Source organism: Lampetra fluviatilis, chromosome 43 (genome assembly GCF_964198595.1).
Source record: "Lampetra fluviatilis chromosome 43, kcLamFluv1.1, whole genome shotgun sequence".
In the NCBI taxonomy this organism is placed as follows: domain Eukaryota; kingdom Metazoa; phylum Chordata; class Hyperoartia; order Petromyzontiformes; family Petromyzontidae; genus Lampetra; species Lampetra fluviatilis.
Genome location: NC_136317.1, coordinates 8,111,302 through 8,133,888, shown reverse-complemented (window position 1 = coordinate 8,133,888; position 22,587 = coordinate 8,111,302). Strand labels below are relative to the sequence as shown.

At 57.3% G+C, this 22,587-nt stretch overlaps 1 protein-coding gene and 1 long non-coding RNA gene across 4 annotated transcripts in view; one reads left to right on the top strand and one right to left on the bottom strand.

The window, feature by feature from the left end:
- The window catches only part of LOC144947087 (uncharacterized), a 67,647-nt gene extending 50,603 nt beyond the window's left edge, over window positions 1-17,044 (top strand). For 2 of the 3 annotated variants that reach the window (XR_013639970.1, XR_013639972.1), the window contains one exon: window positions 17,031-17,044. The gene's annotated coding sequence lies outside the window, so the exon portion shown is untranslated. The remainder of the gene's footprint in view (window positions 1-17,030) is intronic. The other variant, XR_013639971.1, reaches the window with a different exon arrangement.
- LOC144947090 (uncharacterized) lies at window positions 11,865-21,428 on the bottom strand. The gene is made up of 3 exons (XR_013639973.1): window positions 21,387-21,428; window positions 13,502-13,580; window positions 11,865-11,892 (listed from the first exon to the last, which is right to left on the bottom strand). It is a non-coding gene; the product is annotated as an uncharacterized LOC144947090 (long non-coding RNA).
- Window positions 21,429-22,587: the final 1,159 nt, after the last annotated feature.

Sequence of the window (22,587 nt, the reverse complement as noted above, 5' to 3'; positions counted from 1 at the left end):
TCTCCACGCCCCACGCAACCACGACTCCCCGTTGCTGTCGAGGGGGCCCCAGTGTCGACGGGGCCCACGTGCCCCGCCTGCCCGCTTCCTGTGCGTGCTACCGCGCGTATCATCTGCGCTCGCCTCTGCTTCTGCTCAATACAAAACCGTCCCCCTCCCTCCCTCCCTTCTCCGCCTCCTCCTCCTCGCGAAATGCTGAGGCTTGAAATGAAAGTATTTGGAGTGGGCTCCTGGGTCTCGCCGTGCCCGGCTGTGTGCGCGAGAGAGCGCGGCCCGTAGCCCGCGCGGCCGAGCAGGAGGCGGCTATAGATTTATTGAGCCGCCCGCTCCGTGTGTCTCACGGAAAAAAAAGCAATTAAAAAGGTATAATTTGAAATGTGAAACAAAGGATTAAGGCTTTGCCTTGCGCTACGACCTGAATTACTGGACACCGCAGCCCTCTCACGCTCTCGATTCCCGTGCCCCCCCCCCACGCCTGCCTCCCGCTCTCAGTGCTCACACGGGCTAAAGCACTAATTGTCTTCACGCTCATTATTTAATGCTGTCGGGCAATCGCGTTGACGATTACGAGGCGTGCGAGAAGAAGAATACGAAGGGTACAATTGTGAGATTCTGAGAATGGAGCGCCCTATTGTGCGAGCCGACTCAGGGCCCATAATCAGGGATGCGCGCGCGGGTAGCGCACGAATTGCGTGGACTCTTCAAGGCCGAGGTCTCCATGACCTCCCCCCGCCTCCCAGGACTCCGTAGCTCTGCGCAGTCTCTATCTGCCGCTTGATTAAACTCGCGTCGGATTGACGCGTCACTCTGCTCGGGGGCGCGAATTGGCCGACGGTAAAACTCGCTGTGGCGCGAGCGACATCATCATCAGAAGCTGGGGCAGGGTCGAGACTCGAATGGGCGATGGACATGGCTTGCCAGGTGCTGTAGGCTGCGTGATGTGATTCTTAGGGTTCTCCAGTTTCCTTCACCCCCCCCACGACACGAAGTTAACGTCTCGTTAGGTAACCGAATTGTACAAACAAAGCAATGCAGGAAGCTTTTGAAGAGGAGCCTTGAGATTGAGTTTTTTTCTTTTTTTCCGGGTAATTCATTCGGATTGTTGTTGTCATTGTAATCATGAACACGTGACACGAGGGCGATCTCAGGCATGACTGCAGCGTGGCACCACCGAGACGATTAGACTCATCATCCCCCCTCCTCACTCTCCTCCTCATCCTGCTGCTGCTTGCTTGCTCCTGCATCTTGGAATTTCAAGTGGTGGTGCCCAAAGCCATTTCACCTGCGCGGCGCGGCGCTAATGGTGGCCGTGCGAGCGAGAGGCGAGCAGAGAGCATCGGCCTTGCTCGAAGGGATTCACGAATCAATCTCCTCGGCGCAAGCGTCGCCGTAAATCCACGCAGACGCCACTCAGCCACGCGGCCGGCGTCTCGGCCCCGCGTCTCACCGGCGGGCTCCTGTCGAGAGCGCTAATGAGTCTAAATCGGACTCGGTGCTCGCTGTCAGCCGCCGCGGTGTCTCCCCTGCCGCGTTCGTCTCTGCCGAGCCTGAGTTCGCGTCTGGCCCAGGGCGGCTGGCTATATGCGTGTACGTTTGTCGAATCTACATTTTGACTTAAAACGTTCGCGACTGACTGCAGGGATTCATATTCTTTGGTTGTTTCAGTAAAGTCACGTAGATAGAAAAATAATAATAAAGTGAATTAAAAAATATTGTATTTTATTTTTGTATTCACTTTATTTTCTATCTACTTGACTTTAACGAAAGAACCATATAATTTGTCGAATCTGTTCCTGTTGGAGGGCGACCGGAGGCAGTCGCTCTCCAACAACGACTGAGGGCAGAGGAGCGACGCTCACGACAAACGAGCGGAGCGGATAAAGTGCAGCAAGTTGGCACAGTCGGGGGGTACAGCTGGTGGTGTATCTACCAGTCATCTCAGTCAGCAAACCCATGGCACTACCTGTGTCTGTCCCGTGACCTCCTCCTGCACCTAGCCTGGCACAGTAGGGGGTACACAGCTGGTGGTGCATCTGTAATGTAGTAACTTGGCGGGAGACGACCTTACGGGTAGCACACTCTTTATTTACACCAACTTATATTACACGGGTGGCTAATCTGCAGCCTAACCCACGGGGTTCCCCTGGCTACACCCACACGGGCTCTTACGCCCCGTAGCTTCTCGGAACCCACCCGGCTGGGGTGTCCGTCTCGACTCTGGGTCCCACAGCCTCGTCCCACATGGACGTCAGACCACGGGTCCCACAGTCTCGCCTCCGAGCCACACAGGGTCCCGGCCCTTACAAGGACAGCGGAACTAGGGGTCTCAGGGCCCTACCTCTTCAACTCCGTCTTCGATCTTCCACTGGTTAACAACTCCCCGAGTGCTCCCGCGCGTCCCCCTTTATAGTCCCTCATGCGGACGTCGCTGAGAGCACCCACCCCAGTTGACCAATCACCGCGCGCTGCCCACGATCCTATTTCCCACCTTGTGTCAGCGCGCACAACCACGCACCCCGCGCCACCCCGTGATCTCTCACTGTCGGCGCGCTTCAACACCACCACTACATCACCCCCTACCACATAGCTCGCAGCCGACCCGGCTGCTATAAAAACATTTTATTACCCCCCCCCCCCGTGTGTGCCCCGTAACACAAACAACAATCACCACAACACAACACAACAATAACTCCGCCATCCGCAAGAATCAGAACATGGCACCGCAACAACAAGGACAATATGTACAACGCGGCGAGCGACAACGATAAATGTGTATGCAAAAAAAAAAGACTCGTGCAGCGTCCCTTCATTTCCGAGCACCCCATGAAAAGTGTCGTGTCTTAGCACGAGTCCGCCTGGCCGGTCCGTCGTACGGCACCAGACGCGGTTGACCGTCCGGTGGTGCCGGCAGTCCAGGAAGGCACGGGGCAGGCATCGGAGATCCGCGCGTGCCTCGGGGTTCCGGTTCACGACGGTCAACAGCCGTCAAGTCCGAGACACCTGGGAGTGGGTCAGGCGGAGACACGTGAGGATCAGACTGCGACACATCCCTCCCCGAGTCGACGGCCACATCACACGCTCGGTCGTTACAGCACAAAGGAGGGTCATGCGGTGCCGCGAAGGGTTTCAGCCGGGAGGGGTGTACGTACCAACGGCGTTTTTCCCATTTAATCTGGATACTCTGGGGTCGTGCAATACGCACGATTTCCACGGGTCCCCTCCATGGTCTCAACAATTTAGGGGACGTAGCCAACGATGCATGTGGGCAGTGCAGCCAGGCCTTATCGCCTGGTTTCCAATCATGCGTATACACCTTTCGTGCATGCAATCTTTCGTTAGCGACCTGGCGAGACCTTGAATTCAACCTCGCAGCCTCTCGCGCTTCAGCCAGTTTGGCGATATTAAATTTGATGTGGTCGGCCAATTTAGATTTTGCACGTGGCTGGGAAATCCCCAGTTGGGCATCCATGGCCGGATCGGCCTCCCGGCCATACATGAGAAAAAATGGGGAAAACCCCGTCGCCGCATGGGGGGCCATTCGATAGGCCGCGAGTACCCCAGGTACCTGTAAGTCCCAATCAACCTGATCGTTGCAGACCTGTTGGCACAGCATAGAAGTAATCGTCCTGTTTAGACGTTCAACCATTCCATCAGTCTGCGGGTGGTACGGGGAGGTACGCACTTTCTTCGTACCCAACAGGTCGCACACCTCGCGCAACAAAACGCTCGAAAAATTCTTTCCTTGGTCCGTCAGCAAGCGTTCGGGGGCGCCTTTGTCCAAAACATAGCCCTGGACAAAGGCGTCCGCCACTGCCGCAGCCGACTGGTTGGCGAGTGGCCACGCCATGGGCCATCGGGTGAAGTATTCGACGCCAACCAGCAGGTACTTGTTACCCCTAGGTGTAGTGGGAAAGGGCCCCAAGATATCGAGCGCAACCAGTTCGTTCGTGCGCGAAACCTGAATGGATTGTAGCGGTGGATTAGCCGCTATTTGTGGCGGTTTTCTTTGAGCACACCCCACACATCCCTTGAGGATGTTTGCCACGTCGCTCCCCATACCCGGCCAATAGTAGTCCCGTTGGAGTAGGGCGAGCGTTTTGTGAAATCCCAAATGCATGAGTCGTTCGTGAGCAGCCAGAACGACCCTACCCCGCATAGCAGATGGAACAACGAGCGTATGACGCCGGGACATATTGTCCCACTTCATCAGGAGGCCCTGTCTGACCACCCAGGAACCGACCCGCGTCTCCCCCCCCCCGGGAGCCTCTGCCTTCCGACGCAACGTGAGTAGGGAACTGTCGGCCATTTGGAGACGGCCCCACTCGATAAGAGGCAACGCGAGTAACGAGTCCCCGCCCGTGGGAGCGGCGGGCGCGTCGACCCCGGGAGCGTCAGTGGCGGCGAGCAAAACTTCCACGGGGACGGTGACAGGGGGTTTACACCGCGCCGATCCCAGAAGACATGCGCATTCCGAGCGAGGCGACAACCGCGACAAGGCATCCGCATTCGAGTGCCGCAATCCCTTACGGTAAATCGTCGTGAATTGGTAGTCTTGGAGGACCTCCAGCCATCGGGACAATTGGCCGGAGGGTTGCGCCACCCGCATCGCGTATTGGAGAGCCGCGTGGTCCGTTCGAACAGTAAAATGACGGCCGTAGAGATACGGCCTGAATTGCTGTATAAAAAAAACGATCGCTAGCAATTCACGACGTGTTACACAGTAGCGTTGTTCCGCAGGCGACAAAACTCTGCTACCGTAGGGGACCACCCGTTCGACCCCCCCAACCACCTGTGAGAGCACTCCCCCGATACCCGTGTTACTGGCATCCATGTCAAGCAGGAACGGTTGCGTGAAATCGGGGTAATACAAGGGAGGAGCCCGCACCAAGCCGTCCCGAAGGGAGCAGAACGCCGCCTCCTCTTCCGGCCCCCAGTGAAACCTTACCCCTTTAGCCGTCAAAGCGTGTAGGGGCCTGGCTATGGTGGCAAAATGTTCGACAAAACGGCGGTAGTAGGAGGCGAATCCTATGAAGCTGCAGACTTCAGTGACTGAGGTTGGCGTTGGCCACGAGCTGACGCAGTGCGTCTTAGCAGGGTCTGTAGAGATCCCTGAACGGCCAACGATATGCCCCAAGTACCTGACCGATTCCCGAAGCAGGTGACATTTAGCCGGTTTAAATTTTTATTTAGCAGAACGCATCCTGAGGAACACCCCTCTCAATCGCTGGAGGTGCTCCTCGAAAGTCCGGCTGAAAACGATGATATCATCGAGGTAAATCAAACAGGTGTCCCATTGGAGTCCTGACAAAACCAATTCCATGAGCCTCTGGAACGTGGCGGGAGCGGAATGTAAGCCCATGGGCAATCGATTGAATTCAAATAGGCCTCCTGGTGTCCGGAAAGCGGTCTTTGGTTTCGATTCCTCATCGAGGGGCAATTGCCAAAATCCCGAAAGCAGGTCAAGCGTCGAAAAAAACTGTGCTCCCGCCAAGGCATCCAGCGACTCATCCATCCTGGGGAGTGGATACGCGTCGGCCATCGAGATTTTATTTAGGCGGCGGAAATCCACACAAAACCGCAAGGACCCGTCCTGTTTTTTAACAAGGACGATGGAAGCACCCCACGGACTGGAAGAGGGCGAAATGATGTCGGCAGCCAACATGTCATTAACAGCCGACTGCACATGCTCCTTCTCGGCTGGGCTGAGCCAGAAGGGATTCTGCCGAATAGGGGCCGCGTCACCCATCGCTATGTGGTGGCGCAACAGGTCCGTGCAGCCAATATCGTACTTGTGTCTGCTAAACACGTCAGCGAATTCGAGTAGCAGGCCCCTCAACGCTCCCAACTGCACACTAGACAAGTTACTAGACCCAGCACACAACGAGTCCAACCATTCTGTCCCCTCCTCCAATGGAGGATGCGTATCGAGGCTAGAATCCGCATGTGCAACGAGCTGTTCATCGACGGGTAGCGGCGCCGCGTGAGCCAGCACCGTGCCCTGTGTAATTACAGCTGGCCGCGATCCCGTATTCAGAACCATAACGAACGGATCCCTGTCCACCCGCACCATGGTCTGAGCTACCGCTAAGTCGAGGCCCCCAACAGCTCTGTTTGACGGCCCCAACAGAACACCTTGTTCCCCCGTATCCACCCCGAGGGGTTTTCGCAATCGAAGGGGTACCAACATTTGCGATCCCGGGGGCACCCGCACAGTCTGAGTTGCCAACGCCTGAACCGTAGCACAAACCGTGCGTATTTTGGTAGGACTCGTTAAAAATGCAACCCGCCGACCCGATGGAAATAGTCGCCCGAATCTGTCCGATGATTCCCAAAGAACCCCCGTTTGCCGCGTAAAACGGTACGTCCACCGTAAGAAGGGGGCGACTTTTGGACGGGGAGGATGTTATAAATAAGGTCCGAAATGATAGTGGCCGACGCACCCGTGTCCACCAGCACCCGGACCTCAACCCCGTCAATAAAACCCGTTACTACGGACGACCCGGCCGACGCAGCCACTATCCTGTGGGCCAACTCGGACCATTCGACTGCTCCCGGGCCGTGTACGAACCCCCCTCGCCGAACCGAATCCCCGGTACCCATACGCGGTCCCCCCACCGCAAAGCGGCGACCCGAGTGTGCCGTGTATGTGGACCGAGCGTGTGGGGTGCCGCGACTTGCCGGGGTTAGCTGGGACGACTTGGGGCCTTGGTTGTCGTCCGGACGTGGTCCCGTGGTGCGTTGACGCGGAGCCCGGCAGCCGGACGCGACGTGACCCCGAAGGCCGCAGTTGTAACACATGACGAGGGACGTCGTAGGTTTCGGTTGCTCCAGCTTGCGGGACGATCGTATGGGCGAACGACCTCCCGATCTCCATTCCCCCGGTCTCGACACGTTGAAGGCCTCCTCCCGAGCCGTATCAGTCTGAGGCTCGGCGACCGTCACGGCAGGTGTCGCGATCCCCGCCGATGCACAGACGACTGCCCGCTTGCGCTTGAGGATCTCGTGTGCGTGGATACCTGTAGCAACCCCCAAGGAGCAGATGTCCATTTCGTCCGCCGTATTGATGGGGACTCCCAGGTCGTGAGCCAACGCCAGCAGCTGCTCTGTCACCATGGCGTCCTTCCCCTCTTTGTCCATGCGGGGAAAAGCGGCGTCCGCCAGGGAAAGCAGCGCCGTGCGATAGGCGAGCGTAGTTTCTCCAACCATCTTACGCCGTTCGTAGAACTGGTGGCGACAGGTCGAGGGCGGTCCGAACACCTTAGCCATGAGATGTAGCGCGGCCTGGAGCGTTGAGCGGGACGACCTCGGGGCGGATGTGAAGGCCGCAAGTGCGTCGTCGTCGAGCATCGCCGGCAGCGCGCGTAGGGCAGTGGTGTCGGACCAGCCCGACATCTCTTGATGTGCGAGGAACCTTCGTTGGAAGGCCCCCCAGTCGCCCCCGTCTGCCTTGAACGCCGTCAGCGTGGGCAGTCTTTGTTGGAAGACCTGGTCGTCGTCCTCCGATGAATGCTTTTCCCGCGCGCCGCTGTGGTTGACGAAAATGTCGGCTCCGTCGGCAGGCGCATGGTGGAGAGTTTTGGCGCGCGCCGATGACGCGGGCTGTGTAGAGTGGAGGTCCCCGACCACGTGGTGTCCACGCTTCCCGCCAATCGATGGTGGACCCTCAAAAATGGCGCCAATTTCAAAACTTTCGGCGCGGAGCGCGTTCTGGCGGGATCCCTCCGGCCGCGCTCCCTCCTCCACCCTCGTAGTCGTCCTCCCGCCTGCTGAAACGGTGATTTCTGCCAAAATTGAAGCGGCGGCGAGCAGCAACTCCGCCAGGCGGGAGTGTGCATCCTGTAGGCTGGTGTCGGAGGCGAGCGGAGCGTCGGCCATCGCCGCGAAGTGCTGCATCGGCGGCAACTCTTCGTCCTCGCCTTCCGAGGCTTGTGGCTCCGGTACGTCGTCGTCTTCCCGATCTCGCTCGTGGGTACGGGTAGTCTCCCTAGTATCCATCCTTTTGAAGACAGGTTTACTTCTGACGCCAGTTGTAATGTAGTAACTTGGCGGGAGACGACCTTACGGGTAGCACACTCTTTATTTACACCAACTTATATTACACGGGTGGCTAATCTGCAGCCTAACCCACGGGGTTCCCCTGGCTACACCCACACGGGTTCTTACGCCCCGTAGCTTCTCGGAACCCACCCGGCTGGGGTGTCCGTCTCGACTCTGGGTCCCACAGCCTCGTCCCACATGGACGTCAGACCACGGGTCCCACAGTCTCGCCTCCGAGCCACACAGGGTCCCGGCCCTTACAAGGACAGCGGAACTAGGGGTCTCAGGGCCCTACCTCTTCAACTCCGTCTTCGATCTTCCACTGGTTAACAACTCCCCGAGTGCTCCCGCGCGTCCCCCTTTATAGTCCCTCATGCGGACGTCGCTGAGAGCACCCACCCCAGTTGACCAATCACCGCGCGCTGCCCACGATCCTATTTCCCACCTTGTGTCAGCGCGCACAACCACGCACCCCGCGCCGCCCGTGATCTCTCACTGTCGGTGCGCGTCAACACCACCACTACACATCTACCGGCCATCTCAGTCAGCCAAACCATGGCACCTGCTGGGTCTGTCCCGAGACCTCCTGTCAGCGAGCCTTCGACACTTCACGTGGCCTCAAAGTGCGCCTGCCTGGCACAGGCGCCATGGTGACCTCACCGTCACTTAGTGGCGAATGGCGGCTATTGGTATGTTGAACCTCTTTCGCACCGTACGTAGCCAACCGTGCTAATCGGAGGCGCGGGGGAAGGACAGCAAACTAAACACAACAACGAGCAGTTCTAGAGCAACGAGGCTGAACCGCGTGGTGTGGTGGCTACTGAGTGACGCCCACGTGGGTGCCCGATGAAGACGTCCCCGCACGCGCATGCACGGGGCCTGCTGGCTCCATGACCCATCGCGCCGCTGAGCAGAGAGAGCCCAAGCGGGGGGGGGGGGGGGGACACGAGCCGGGGACGTGGAGCGCTGTCACCCACGCAGAGCCGATGGCAATAAGCAAGGGGCGGCGAGGCAGCGCGGCGGTTCGGAGCCGCACCTGCGCTGTGAAGCTGAGCGCCTCTGAGTTCGCTTCGTGGCCACGGCTGACATCAGCGGCATCAGCACGAACGCGCACTCGGCAGGGACGCACGGGAAGGGCCTGCGGCAGGCGGTGGACTTATTGAGAGCCCCGGTAGATGGCGGGGTGATTCCCTCCCCCCCACCCCAACATCGAACGCATCTCGTCTGCCACGGCCGAGTGACTCTCTCATCTTGGATGCGACACCGCACGTGATATCCACATCCTGGCGAGCCCATGGTATAAATGGTCCAAATGTGTACTGATCTCCGTCTGTTCCATCTGCACGGCGTGGAGTGTTCTATGCAGCTCCCTCGCACGCACCTGCTTTCCCTCTGGTTACACCCTCACGTACAACACACCCATGAGCTGCCTGAACACATCTTAATATGCAGAGGACGGCAGAGCTCGGACCGGCTCGCCGCCTGGCCGCTTGCCGCTTTGTAATGGTCATCAGGGCGCGTGGTGGTAGCCCGGGGAAGCCCTCGCCGAGTCTCGCGACTCGGGAGGTGCCTGCCGCTCCACGAGACCAGCGACCTCAACGCGGCCACCCCGGGGGGTCCCGCGGGGCCCCCCAGGGCTGCGTCAACCACCCCCCTCCTCGCCTCCTCCCCGTGGTTGACGCGGGCGCCCCGAGGTGAGGATGATGGAGCGAGGCGCGTCGCCACCAGGAGGATTCCCATCGGGTTGCCATGGAGAGCCCCATCAGGGTGGGGGGGGGGGGGGGGTGCAGGTGGGGGGGGGGTGCTGTAAATTCACCGCCCCCCCACCTCCCCCACTCCGCACAAAACGCGCATCGCTGGCAAAATGCGAATGCCTCGCGAGCGCCCAATTACACGGAGGAGCAGGGCCCGTCAATCACTGACGGAGCATCCTCCACCTGCCCCCTCTCCACACCCCGCCCCCCCTCCCCGAGTTGAGGCGGGACCCCCCCCCACTCCCACCACGTCAACTGTGGTGGGGGTGGTGGGGGGCCCTCGCTCTCTCCCGCACTCTCTCCCTCGCCTCGCTCCCTCTACATCTCTCTCCATCTCTACCCCGCACCCCGACCTCTCTCCCCTCTCCTTCTCTGCCTCTCTCTCTCGCTCTTTTTTACGATCAGTGGAAACAAGAAGATGCTCGGTGTAGTCGGCACTTTGCTTCGTTCATTATTTCGTATTTTTTTTATCTTTGCTTTATGTAACCCCCCCCCCTCTCGCTCACTCTCTCGTTCACTCTCTCGCTCTCTCTCTCGCTCTCTCTCGTTCTGCACGCAGCCCTTCTCGCAGTCCAACGGCCTCCGACGGGTAGCTCATATCAGCATGCAGAGCTCTCCGTCATCTGCCACCGAGCACACGGCCTCCTCCATCGCCCACTGCTCCTTGAAGGCCGGCACGGCGTGGGTCAGCCGCCATGGCGGAACTCCAGCCACACCCTGGCACCGACCAGAGCGCGGAATATGCCCAGGCTGCTGGCCGGACATTTCCCCTCCAGGGCCACCTTCCTCGCCCTGTAAATGGCGAGCTTGGCGTTTCAGACGAGCACGTTGACCAGCCCCTGAAGATGTTGGGGTCCGTCGCCCTTTGGGTATCCAAAGATGAGGACCGTCGGGGAGAAGTGGAGGCTGAACCTTAGGTGGATGTTTCTAAGGACCTTGAACAGCGAGTCCAGGCTCTTGCACTCCACGTATTGGTGCGCCACCGTCTCTACTTTACCGCAGAACCGGCACTCCGGGGACGTATCGGTGAAGCGCGCCAGGGAGGCGTTGGTGGTGACGGTGCGTGGGCGATGCTCCAGCTGAGGTCACCGATGCGGTTGTACGTCGGGCTGGAGTAGAGTTGCCTCCAGCGAGGCCTCTCCGGAGAGATGCAGGGCAGGGCTTTGCTCCAGGCCTGGTCCTTGTGGCTCCTCACGGTGTCCTGTTGGTGAAACCGGACCATGCCCTCACCATCTCTCTATCCCTCATACCCCGCTCTCTCCCGCTCTCTCTATTTTTTTTTTTACGATCAGAGGAAACAAGAAGATGCTCGGTGTAGTCGGCACTTTGCTTCGTTCATCATTTCATTTTTTTTTATCTTTGCTTTATGTAACCCCCCCCCCTCTCTGCCCCCCTTCTCTCTCTACCCCCTCTCGCTCTCTCTCGCTCTCTCGCTCTTTGTCGCTCACTCTCTCCCTCACTCTCTCTTTCCCACGCGCTCTCCCACCCACTCTCTCCCGCGCTCTCTCCCCTGCTCTCTCCCTCGCTCTCTATCCCGCGCTCTCCCCCCCTCTGTCGCTCTCCTTGCTCCCCCTCCGCTTCGCGTGTCTGCATCGTCATCTCTGAGAGGCTTTAATCAGAAATCGCGCCGCTTCCCGTGCATAATTATCACTGCGAAGACATTAAGCAGGCCCGCATCTGCATAAGTAATCTCCCCGCCATATGCCGCTCGCCGGGATGTTTGTTTACTCGCCTTTACCGCCGATATAAGTGACCCCACAATTACCCCGCGGTGACCCCGCAATAACCCTGCAATTACACCGTTGTTACCCCGCGGTTACCCCGCGGTTACCCCGCGGTTACATCGCGGCTACCACAAAAGTCATCTCACCATCGCCCTGCGGTTACCTCGCAGTTACCCGCAGTTACCCAACACTGCTGAGTGCTTATATATTTTTTTTATATATGATCGTAGTGAGAGGCACGAAAGGTCACTCGCCTTAGAACAGAGGCAGGGCGACCTGGTGGTGAGGGTCACGACCCCGTGACTCCGCACCAGGGACGTGCGGTCAGGGGAGGCAGGGGAGGCAGAGCCTCACCTGACATACTCCAATGAAAATAGCTGTTACGAAAAGAAAAGAAAAATGATCAAATCAATAAATATAAAGATTGTTCCACTGATCTGTGTTATGATTGTAATTTCTGTACGATTCCAATCATTTTTATAGTCAAAATCGCCAAATTTGTGGAGCTCCGCTGCAAACACAGGAAGAGACGAGAGGTGAGGCAGCGACGAGCTCAGCCTCCCCTCTGATTGCGCAACCCCTCAGTAACTGGATGGAGCGCGGGCAATAAGCGCGTGCCTGTTACCATCTCAGTATGTCACCAATGTAATGTTTGTAGACCCCTTCATTTCATGTCCTCGCCTTCCATACTCCGGGTAACTTATTTCACGTGTGTGTATAAAGATATTTAGGCTCGCTGGTCTCGTCATGAAACTGCAATGGAAAAGCACCAGGGGAGGCAGAGATCGACACAAGCACTGCTCCCCCCCCTATGATCCGTTTGGAATTGATAAACGCTACCATACTGCCTCTACTTGATTATTGTGACATCGATATAAATCAGCCCCCAGTACTGTACTGAAGAAGCTTGACTCAATTCATCACTCAGCCTTAAGATTTGCATTGAACTGCCCATATAGGACCCACCACTGTGATCTCTACATTGGGTCAAACTTAACATCTCTTAATGTTCGACGGCTTGTGCACCAGATCTTATTTATTCACGCAGACTACCTGCTGGATCTCCTCTCTGTTTCGAAGAACAAATGTGACCTAAGGTCTTCGATCATTTACCAGCTTCACATTCCCTATTGCCGTACAAATACTGGAGGAAGGGCCTTTGCTATTGATGCCCCCAGGGTCTGGAATGCAATTGCCAATAAACTGCAACTTGAATCACTACCTCTGAGATCTTCACTCAAAACTGCTCTAGAGGAGTTGTACACCCCTAGCTGCCACTGCTATTAAGTGGCCTAAAATCAAATGTTTCGCTCCGGATGACCTTTGCAAAGTATGATCTTGAGTTTTGATTTAGTGTGCTGATCTTTAAAGGTGCATTGAAACATTTTGATGCTCCTACTATTGTTCCTGCGGTTGTGGAGTGACTAATGTAGCCAGCTATGGCTGCAGGGTTTGGTGGTACATGTTGTTTATGTCGTTTATTGTGAAATTTCGGTCACAGTTCCTATGATCACTGTTACATTGCTTTTATGGCTTTATTTTGGTGATTTCGAAAACGTTTTTTGGTTTGGCCATGTTTGTTTATTGTAGTACGGAGTTAAACTGATGGCTTTAATCTAAGTTGTCTTGTGGTTGTTTGACTTGCATCCCACTGGGATTATTGCACACAGCGTTGGTGTACGGTGCTTTTTTCTGGAAGATTTTTTTGCTGTCTTTTCCTGGATTTTCTGTTTGCGCATAGTCACACAGTCACTTTAAGATGTTTTCTTGTTCATGTTTGTTTGTTTGTTGCGGTTGCCCCCGATTCAAGAGCCGAATGGCTCACAGGGCTATACCTAATAAATGAAACTGAAAACATCTGCCTCACTGAGGGGGACGTGTCTAACACGCCCCCCTCAATGAGGACACGCCCCGCTCAGTGAGGACACGCCCCCTCAGTGTGTGAATCTGGCTCTGACACGAGCCAGTGCCTCCCCAGCCATTTACCTCACACCGCACGTCGCTGCTCCACATCCACGAGCCCCGGGGTCACCGAGTGAACGCGGTAGGCCGAGGTCGCCACCATCTTTATCGTCACCATCAGCAGCAGTATCATCGGCACCGTCAGAATAATCGACATCAACATAATTAGCAACATTATCATCAGCAGCAGCGACACCATCATCAGCGGCATCAGAATTATTATTCGTAGCATAATCATCAGCAGCAGCATCAACAGCACCATCATCATCAGTATCATCAGCATGATCATCACCATTGGCGCCACCACCATCATCATCAGCAGGGTGTATGTGTGCTAGGGAGGAGATCCCTGGCATTGTTGACAGAGCGCAACTCCCGCCGTTTCAACTCTGGTGGTGTCTCCACTCTGGTGTTGCGTGTCTTCGCCCCGATCTCGCGGACGTGCGTGTCTCATTTGTCAGCCCAACGGTTACAATCTATTTACCCAATAATGTAATTATATTTTAGAGGCCAATTACATGAATAATAATAATATTCATGGAATTACTGCTGAATTATGACCAGCGCTTAATTTCAGCCGGAATTGTCGGGGAAAATTGAATTATTTTGGCCAATTAACATCCACCTCACCTTACTTTCTCCCGATATTTTGCGTAAACATGTCCGTAGGATTATAGGAATGTAGGGAACAATGGTTGAGCATTATTGTGGATATGCGTGGTTGCGCCTGTACCTTTAATCAAACCTGCAAAAGACGACAACCCCAATGATAGCAACAATAATTGTGAATGCCGAAAAAAAGCAACAACCCCAAGACTCAAACGACAGCCCCCATATCCTTCCCCTCTACGCGTGACGTTGTCCTGTGCGGGCGACTTCACGGCGGCGGGGATGACCGGCGCCAGCCAATCTCCGCTTGTGACAACGGCGAGTTCCCACTGAGGCTCAACTCGACTTTGGTCCCTGGGTTCTAAACCCCTTTCAACACTGCTCCGTGCCCACCCCCACCCCCCCCTCTCTCTCTCAACACAGAGGGCCACGCGAGCCCCAGCCAAAGCCTCCCTCTCGGCCCACTTGGGAGCACGGCGACATCTGTCAGGCGGCCCACATTGCGCACGTTAAATTGTGCTGACAAACATTGCGGAGCGGGATGATGAATCTCGGACCCGGCGAAGCAGCTGCTTGGCTCCGACTCGGAGACGCCGCGAAAATCCCAAATCGTGCCTCGGTCGCTCCTGAAAAGGGCGGCCACCGGGGGACGAGGCTGTCGAGTGCGCAGGCAATGCAACTGCGCCGGAGGATCACGGGCCGGAGGGCCACCTGCACGGGGAGGGGGAGGTGGACGAAGTGGCCCCCCGTGTAATTAATGGCACGTGGGCCCATGCTGCCAAGCACGCTACGCCACTGGGCAGCAGCAATCAGTTCGGAGTAGGGGAGTCGGTGGCCTCAGCCTTTACCGATGACCTGGTGCGGCGTGTAAACACTCTACGTCGCTAATTCACTTGCCACACTTTTGGTGTGGCAAGTGAATGTCTTTATTGTGTAGCGGTAGTGTAGCGGTTAGCGCGCTGCGCTATGAACCTGGCGACCCGGGTTCGATTCCCGCTCACGGCCAACACCAGTGACGATTATCTGAACCGGTACTGGGCCTCCCCTAGGTCGACTCAGCCTGAAATGAGTACCTGCTGCGGTGTGTAAACATCGCCACTGGGGAGACAAAGGCGGTCGGGCGTGGTGCTGGCCACCCACCCCCTCGTGTACCGTTCCGGCCTTCATAGGTGCTCGCTAACAGCACTGTTAAGGCTATAGGGGGATCTTTGTTTTAACCGTATGTGTGTATGAGCGCGCGTGTGTGCAGTTGCTCATATATTACTGCACGAGTCTGTGCCTGTGTGCGTGTGCGTGTGGTAAGCAGCCTACATCAGGTTGCGGCGACCTGGCTGAGGTTCGCACAAACAAGGCGATCCGATAACGAATGGCGGAACCGTTTTAATTCGCCCGTAATTGGGCCGCTCTGCCCAGGGAGCCGCGGGGGTGGATGGGCAAGGGAGGGGAAGGTGTTTGGGGCTGAGGATCGGCTTCGATCGGCGTCTCGTGCTGCGTTTTCACGGTCATTAGAAAGCCCAGCCGCGCCGGGGAGGTTTATGATGCGCCCCGACCCTGCTCCCTGGCCCCGTGCTCAGTTTGTCATCTGATTTAGCCGTCAGGTGCGGGCAGCTTTATAATAATGTCAACAGCTTCACCCAGAGAACTCACGCCAAGTCGCAGAGCTCACGGACGGGATTCATGGCCGTGAGCGGGGACCCACATGGGCAGACGAGAGGGAAATCAAACACGCGCATAAGACCCCTGAAGTTCTGGAGGAAGCCATGGGGAAGGTCCGGCAAAGGCCCTGATCAACCACTGATCGCCTGTCTTGCAGTGACCTCTGACCTCACGTTTGTAAGGTGGAACTCCTGCACCTTTGAGCCGGCATTGGATCCCTTGGCGAAGTGGAAGCAAAAGTGGAACCCCAACAAGCGCGTCTCGGGCAGGAGGCTGCAGGTGACGGCGTCAAGTAGCTGCGCACACCGCGGATCAATGCGATGACTCAGTTAGGGGGGCCGCACACGCGCGTGGCCGTCAAGTTTGATGTGTGCGCAAAATTACCACTCGTGCAAATTCGGCTTCTATTTAATTTCGTACAATGTTACCTTGGCGGTGATTACATTTGAGTTGCCGTCCCTTGATGTCATTACCCGACTGCTCATCATCAACAACAACAATGACAGCCATCACCATCGTGATTCTGGGTTATCCTTGGCGCACTGTTCACAAACTGCATCCGAAATCGCAAATTTTCCACGGGTGGACGTGAAGTTCAAGTTGTACTGAGCGGGAGCGAATATTATAAAAAAATATATAATGTCGAGTATTTGACCACAGTCTATCAACTTTACGGCTGCGTTATTGCCAGATGTTGGGGTTGAATGCGATACTCTCACCCTGAAACTAATTAAATAACAGGATCTGTATGGTCTAATTGAATAACAGATCTGTATGGTTGAATTGAATAACATATCTGTCTAGTTTAATTGAATAACAGATATGTATGGTCTAATTGAATAACAAATCCGTATGGTCTAATTAAATAACAGATCTTAATGGTCGAATTGAATAATATATCTTTATTTTCTAATTGAATTACAGATCTGTAGGGTTTAATTGAATAACATATCTGTATGGTGTAATTGAATAACAGATCGGTTTTGTCTAATTGAATAACAGATTTGTATGGTCTAATTGAATAATAGATCTGTATGGTCTCTTTGAATAACCGATCTGTATGGTCTAATTGAATAACAGATCTGCATGGTCTACTTGAATAACAGATCTGCATGGTCTACTTGAATAACAGATCTGTCTAGTTTAATTGAATAACAAATCTGTATGGTCTAACCGGGATATTTAAACATCCGCGCTCGTACGTGTTTGGTTACTTGGTGTTGAGCTAGAATCAAATTAGTGTATAATACTTTCCTATTAATTGACGCGCGCGCGCGCGTGTGTGCAGAGCCTCCGTCCGCCGCACGAATCTTGGCAGAGGCGTCATGGTTACAACCCCATCCCTCGAGTCTCCTCCTCCTCGCTCTCTCCCAGCGAGGAATCTGGCCGCTCAAGTCCCTGCGTTCTGCGGGACGGGCTTGAATCTCCAGCAAGCGGTGCGAATATAAATCACTGGGGTATGTGTGTGTGTTGTGTGCGGGGAGCGGTAGTGTAGCGGATAGCGCGCTGTGCTACGAACCTGGCGACCCGAGTTCGTTCCCTGCTCACGAACAAAATCAGTGACGATTATCTGAACCGGTCCTGGGCCTCCCCTAGGTCGACTCAGCCTCAAATGAGTACCTGGTGCGATGTGTAAACATCGCCACTGGGGAGACAAAGGTGGCCGGGCGTGGTGCTGGCGACCCACCCCCTCGTGTGCCGTTCTGGCCTTCATAGGTGCTCGCTAACAGCACTTGCCCCCACAGTCTGTTACAGGTTACACGGGGGATCTGTGTGTTGTCTTTGTGTTGTCTTTGTGGTGTGTACGCGCGTGGCGTCGTTGTGTTGCTGTTTACGTGGTGGCGGTGGCACTGAGCGAGTTTGGCATCACCTGACGCAAACCTCGCGGCGCCTACGAAGAGTCGCATGTGCTGCCTGTAGCTGTGACGAGCCGGCTGCTGCAGGGCGCGTGCATGGGAGGTGCCCCCCCGTGGGATCGGTGGCTGTGGAAGTGGCCGCAGCTGCGTTCCAGGCACGGTCTGGCAAGTAGCTGCACAGTCGTGGGCCACGTGGCCACGCGCTGCAATTCCCATCGAGAAATTGGCAGAGGTCGTTTTACAATTTTAGCAAATTTGGATCACGACGCCGGCACACGGTGCTCTGTTCTTCGTCGACTAATGTCACGAGATCTTTCACGTCCGCTGCGAAGCAGACGGCGCGTGTGCTCCCTGCTCGTACTCGCGCCGCGGTAATAACCAGCGCGGCCTCCTGGGTTCGAACCGCGAACCTCTGCAGCAGCAAGAACAACAAGAAGCGGCGAATGCGCGACCGTTGCTGGGCCGCCACGACGACGCCACCGCGAGCACCCCACCAGAAATTACAAACACCTCGCCATGTCTCCGTCGGTCACCACACGCGCACACAATGGGGTTCTGCTCCCCTCTCCCTCCCCTTCCTCTCTCCCCCCCCTCCCTCTCCTCCCTCTTCTACCCCCTCTCTCCCTCCCCCTTTCCCTCCCCCCTCTCTACCCCCCTCTCCCCCTCCTCTCCCTCTCCCTCCCCCTCTCCCCCCCCTCTCCCTCCCCCCTCTCCCTCCCCCTCCCCCTCCCTCTCCTTCCCCCTCTCCCTCCCCCTCTCTTTCTCCCTCCTTTCCCCCCTCTCCCTCCCCCCTCTCCATCCCCCCTCTCCCCCTCCTCTCCCTCTCCCTCCCCCTCTCCCTCCCCCCTCTCCCTCCCCCTCCCTCTCCCTCCCCCCCTCTCCCTCCCCCTCCCCCTCTCCCTCCCCCTCTCTTTCTCCCTCCTTTCCCCCCCTCTCCCTCCCCCCTCTCCATCACCCCTCTCCCTCCCCCCCCTCACTCCCCCTCTCCCTCCCTTCCCCCCTCTCCCTCCCCCCTCTCCCTACCGCCTCTCCCTCCCCCTCTCTCTCCCCCTCTCATCAAGGCTCCCCGGGGGAACTGGGATGGGTTACGCGGCGCGTCACCGCCGTCTACGGATCCCGCGTCACCGCACTAAAGCGGTTGATTAATTAATCAATTAATTATCGTCCACGGCTGCAGGAGATTGTGGAGGAAGGGAACGAGGGGGGGAAGGCAGTCACAGAGATTTGCTTCATAATTGCGGCTGTCCGGGACGCTGTCTCGAGGCCCGACCGCTCACTCGGCTGTTTTGCCAATAATTTGATTGGGTTCGTGGCGCTCGATTCGGGGCTCGCCTCTCGTCACCGGCCGCGTTATTCACCCCCCTCCCCCCCCCCAAGCCGACGATCAAAATCCTCGAGGGTGGTTTTGTTTCGCTAACAGCACCCCCAGAAGATGCACAACCAGGGAGCCACTTATCTTCATCTTCTCCTCCCCCCCATCCTCCTCCTTCGCCCGTTAATTGCAGGGCGAGAGATGCTGGGGTAGGGCAACACGAAGGTGCACAGCTTCGTTGCAAGGCGTCGTGGCGGAGAGGAATTGGGGGGGGGGGGGTGTCTGGGGGGGGGTGTCTGGGGGGGTGGCTGGGGGGCTGGTGGGGGGGTGGCTGGTGGGGGGGGGCTGGTTGGGGGCTGGTGGCTGGGGGGGGGGTGTTCGTGGGTTAAAAGTGCGCGGCGTGATTTGTATTTTAATCTCGAGGCCTGCGCAGGGCGAGAGGGGGGCGTGGTGATGGTGGTGGTGGGGGTGGTGGTGGGGGTGGTAGTGGTGGTGGGGGGGCTGTTTTGCATTTCAAGAGCTCACAATCTGCTTGTGGCCAATGCACAAACCAACTCACACAACAAAGGCAAAGCCCTCCCCGCCCCCCGTACAGCCTCGACAGGCGGTAGGGGCAAGTGCTGTTAGCGAGCAGCATATATGAAGACCGGCACGGCACGCGGAGGGGGTGGGTGGCCAGCAACCACGCTCGGCCGCCTTTGTCTCCCCCAGTGGCGATGTTTACACACCGCACCAGGTACTCGTGTTGAGGCTGAGTCGATCTCGGGGGAAGCCCAGGGCCGATTCAGTTCACCGTCACTTGTGTCGGCCGAGCGGGAATCGAACTCGGGTCGCCGGGTTCATAGCGCAGCACGCTAACCGCTACACTATCACTCCCCACGCGACGCACACACACAGACATACACGCGACGCACACACAGACATACACACACACAGACATACACGCAACGCACACACACAGAGACACACACAGAGATGCAACGCGTTCATTTAGACGGCCAATGTCACAAAGACAAAGATCCCCCGCGTAGCCTCAACAGATTGTTGAGGGCAAGTGCTGTTAGCGAGCACCGATGAAGACCGGCACGGCATGCGAGCGGGTGGGCTCTCGTCTGTCTTTAATTACAGGCACGCGTGCGTGCACGCGTGCGTGTGCGTGCGTGTTTCCCTCCGGTGTAGCGGGGAGCGGTATCGCAGTGGTCAGCGTGCTGCGCCCTGAACCAGGCGACCGAGTCCGGGTGTCGGCCACCGATCCCCTCGCGCTCCGTTGCGGCCTTCACAAGTGCTGCTCGCCCACAGAACTTGCCCCCCACACCCCCAACAGTCTGTTGAGACTACACGGGGGGGGGGGGGGCTGAGGGGGGGGGGCTCTGTGCACCGTGCGTTTTCATCCGGCGACTCCAACCAACTCTCTAGCGCAGCCGCGGGCGACGGATGCGCCCGTGGGGATTCCGCTGCAGTCAGCGCCGGCGCCGCCTGTGGGCCCCCCCCGTGAGCCCCCCACCTCCACCCCTCCCCCGTGTGCCCCCCTTCCCAGCGCTACCCCCCCCCCCCGGCTGGAGTCACTGCACGCACGTGGGGGTGGGGGGGGTTACGGGGCCCCCGGTGCGATGCTGTGACCCCACGTGCCCCTGAGTGTCGTCCTCATAAACGGAAATGAGACCGACGACGAGGACGGCGGCGTGATGTAGAATAATAATAAATAAAGTGTCACACTTGGTGAGGCGTGCGCGTGTCTTCGTGATGGGGCCGTGTTGCTAAAATTGACGTCGGCGCCGTAAACGGTTTTAATGAGACGGCCAAGAGCCGTGCTTTATGGAGCCGGCGCTGGGACGTTCATCAATCAAGCGGCGCAGTAGGAGGGTGGCGGTTGTGGTGGCGGTAGTGGTGGTGGCGGTGGTGGTGGCGGTGGTGGTGGTGGCGGTGGCTGTGGTGGGAGCGGTAGTGGCGGTGGTGATGGTGGTAGCGGTGGTGGTGGTGTGGTGGTTGTGGTGGTGGCTGTGGTGGTGGTGGCTGTGGTGGTGGTGTGGTGGTGGTGGTGGTGGTGGCGGTGGTGGTGGTGGGGGCGGCAGGGTCGTGGTGATCGCACTGCGCCACGAACCCAGCGACCCAAGTTCGGTTCCCGCTGACCACAAGGCGCAGTTAGGATTTTTTCAATCGGTTATGGGCCTCCACTAGGTCAACTCAGCCGTAAGCGGGGAGACAAATGCGGCCGGGCGCTGGTGTTGACCACCCACCCCCCTCGCGTGCCGTGCCGGCCTTCAAAGGTGCTCGCTAACAGCACTTGCCCCAGCAATCTGTTGCAGGCGATACGGGGAATCTTTGTCTCCCCTACAAAGATTCACACACACACGCACAGGTGAGAACCAGAGAGCGAGAGTGCACGCGCTCGCGTGTGTGTGTGTGCGCGTGCGTGTGTGTGTCGGGTAAATGTCTCATGCCGCCTCTGGGTTTTTATCTCTTGTCCTGGACTTACGAGGGTGGAGCGTGCGAGTGGCTTTTTAAAGCGCGCCGCGCACTTTCTGCCGCGTGCTCCGCGCGCGCAATCGCCAGGGAATGCTTTTAAATGCCACCGTGATGATGAAAGGGACGGTGACATCAAAGGAGGGGGACGGCGAGGTGCGGAGGGGGCGCGTTTGTGAGGATCAGTGACTGGGCATCGATCCTCCAGGCGTCGGCTTCTCGCGTTCAGCCGCCGCGATCACACAGATGAGTCGTGAGCGCCGCGTTCATATTTTTGTTAAACCGGCATCCGTTTTGTCAAAACCGGCATCCAATTATAGCCGTGCAATTCTGAGGTTGAGTTCATCACACCGCCACCTTCAAATGTGTCATCGTCGTCGCCATTGTCGTCATCACCAGCCACGATCGCCCCAAAAAAACCGTCGCCATCTCGCGGGGTCGCGCAACGCGGCGATCCATCTCCGCATGCCCCTTCTGCAGCAGAGTGGACGTCCTTTTGTCGCCACTCCGTCGCCAGTCTTGGCCACGGGTCCTCCTTCCTTCGGAAAGACGCGCGCGGAATCCGTTCTCGATCATTCGCATAGCCCGTCATCGATCCACCGCTGGAAGGAGGCTTCGCATCGCGGAATGGCAGTCGCAGGGGGTTGTTTGACCACGCTGCACCCCCGCTGCACCCACGCTGCATCAACGCCGGTCACTTGCGGGTTTGTTAAGCAAGGGGATGGCTCACGAGTGGCTCTGAAATCACTCGCCGCTGATGTTGGCCGTGGCCGGGAATCGAACTCGGCTCACTTGAGTCCATAACGCAACCCTCCAAACACTCGGCCGCGCGCAGCGGTTCATTAATTATTCACAGGCCGTGAAACGACCAAAAAAACCAACAACAACCACGCTTCACTATTTTACGCACTAAACCCGTGAATGACGGATTTGGGTAGCGGCGCGATGGGTCCCTGGGTCCCCGGGACCCTCGGGGACCCCCGTGGTTCATTAGGGCCCCGTGGTGCCCCCCCCCTTCCCCAACAACACCATCCGCGCGGCACAAATCGCTCGCCATCGACCACCGGCATCGATCGCAAGGGCACTTTCAAAAAAAAATACCGGACTGGGTCAAATCATCGCTCCATTCTAAACAGCCGCGCTCGCCAGTTAACGCCGTGTCCGTGTTTATGTCGCCTGCCCCCGGGGAGTGGGAGATGACATGAAGGCGAGCC